The following is a 2,303-nucleotide window of genomic DNA, read 5'->3' as shown; positions in this document are numbered from 1 at the left end:
CTTTATTATGTACATATAGCTACACTATAATATATATTCTGTATATATATATATCTGTAATATAAGTGTATTTTAAAATATAAAATGTTGTTTTAAAGATGTGATAATTTATAATACCACATTTAAGAATACATTGATATATAAAGTAACATAAAATGTAATTATATATAATACATACATTGTTATAATACATATTCACTGTTATGTATAATTACGTATTTGTACAAATGTGATACCTATATTTTACATTTACATAAATACTTGTATTCTCATTTTCTCCTTTTTTTTTATACAGAAGGTGGCACAGTTTACCCACTGTTCTGTGCCTGAATTCTTTTTACTAATCAGTATATCTCGGAGAACTTTTCACATCAGGACTAAGTTTGCTCACTGTTTTCCAACAGCTGTTTAGATTCTGTTATATGGTTGTGACCTTATTTATTTAACTGCTTCCTGACTGCTGGACAGTTTTCAGTCCTTTGCTACTGCATTCCATACTGAGTGCATAACCTTGACTTTCAGCTATTCTACTGGTCTGTAAATCTACTGGTAAGACAAATCCCCTGAAGTGGAATTGCTGAGGCAAAAGGCACATGCATATTTCATTTTGATAGAGATTTCTAAATTGCCTTCCATAGACACTGCTGCATATTAGACCCCTACCAACCTGTGTGTGCCTGAGTTCTCAGTTATATTATGCTTTTAAATTTTTCCAAAATGAAGATTGAGAAACAGTATCTCAGCATAGTTCTATTTTACATTCTCTTTTCATGAGCAAGGTAGAGGATGTTTTCTTGAGTTTAAGAGCCATTGTATTTAACCAGAGCACATTCATCAAGGATTCAGCATATGTGGGGACAGTGTACTGAAATGTGCAATAATTATTTCATACATCATGGTGATGATGATAATGAGGTCATAATAGTTAATGTTTCTTGGACATTTGCCCTATGCCAGCTCTGATCTAAGCCTTAACACAAATGTAATGACCATTCCTCAAAACCCTATTAGGTAAGGAGTATTATCATCACCATTTTACAGATGACAAACTGAGGCATGAAATGGTTAAATAGCCAAGTAAGCGGAAGCTCTGAAAGGTTAACTAATTTGCCCCCAGGAAACACAGAGCTGGTACTAGAGAGTAGAGGTGGGAAGTGGGGGAAGGATGAGCTCCCAGATGAGGAAACTCAGGCTCAGAGAAATGGCCCATAGCCACAGGCAGATGAGGTTGGAAGAAGAAACAAACTCAGGTCTGTACCTGACCTGATCATCCAGGGACTCAGCCCAGGTGAGAGAAAGAAGCCTTGGAAAATCCAGAGCTGAGACAGAGACCCATCTTCTGAGGGGGAGAGTGTCTGGGGGAGCTGCAGAATGATTCCTGGCCAGGCTGCAATTCAGACTTGGAACACAGGCCCAGAGGAGCCAAGGACCTCTAAACTGATGAATCTGGCATTATTTTGAAAACCTTTTTGATTTTGTGGATATCAGTAAACTGATTCTAAAGTTCCTATGGAGGCAAAAGACCCAGGATACCCAACACAATATTGAAGAGCAAACTGGAGGTTTGACACTACCTAATTTTAAGACTTACTATACAATTTTTATTTGTTGATTATCTCTCTACAAAGCAGGAAAAAATAAAAACAAACAAAAAGGAAACTAATACAGTGGGTGTCTGGAGTACAGCTGTGATAATAATAGCAAAATTAACTGCCGTGCTCTTTTTGCTGCATCTACTGCAAGGATGAAGACCATTCTCAGCAATCAGGCTGTCGACATTCCAGAAAATGTGAATATCACTCTGAAGGGACACTCAGTTATTGTGAAGGGCCCTAGAGGCACCCTGCGGAGAGACTTCAATCACATCAATGTAGAACTCAGTCTCCTTGGAAAGAAAAAGAAGAGGCTCTGGGTTGACAAATAGTGGGGAAATAGAAAGAAACTGGCTACTGTTTGCACCATGTATAGTCATGTGCAGAACATGATCAAGGGTGTTACACTGGGCTTCTGTTACAAGATGAGGTCTGTGTATGCTCACTTCCCCATCAACGTCATTATTCAGGAGAATGGTTCTCTTGTTGAAATTAGAAATTTCCTGGGTGAGAAATACATCCGCAGGATTCAGATGAGGTCAGGTGTTGCTTGTTCAGTATCTCAAGCCAGAAAGATATTAATTCTTGAAGGAAACGACATTGAATTTGTATCAAATTCAGCTGCTTTGATTCAACAAGCCACAACAGTGAAAAATAAGGATATCAGAAAATTTTGGGATGGTATTTATGTTTCTGAAAAAAGGAACAGTT

General features: G+C 37.6%; 1 pseudogene; it reads left to right on the top strand.

Annotated features, from left to right (window-relative positions):
* The first annotated feature begins 1,739 nt into the window (after positions 1 to 1,739).
* Positions 1,740 to 2,303, top strand: part of LOC102893430 — a 933-nt pseudogene continuing 369 nt past the window's right edge.

Source organism: Pteropus alecto, unplaced genomic scaffold (assembly GCF_000325575.1).
Source record: "Pteropus alecto unplaced genomic scaffold, ASM32557v1 scaffold326, whole genome shotgun sequence".
Classification (NCBI taxonomy): Eukaryota; Metazoa; Chordata; class Mammalia; order Chiroptera; family Pteropodidae; genus Pteropus; species Pteropus alecto.
The sequence above is the reverse complement of the archived record's forward strand: the minus strand, read 5'-3'. Positions and strand labels throughout refer to the sequence as shown.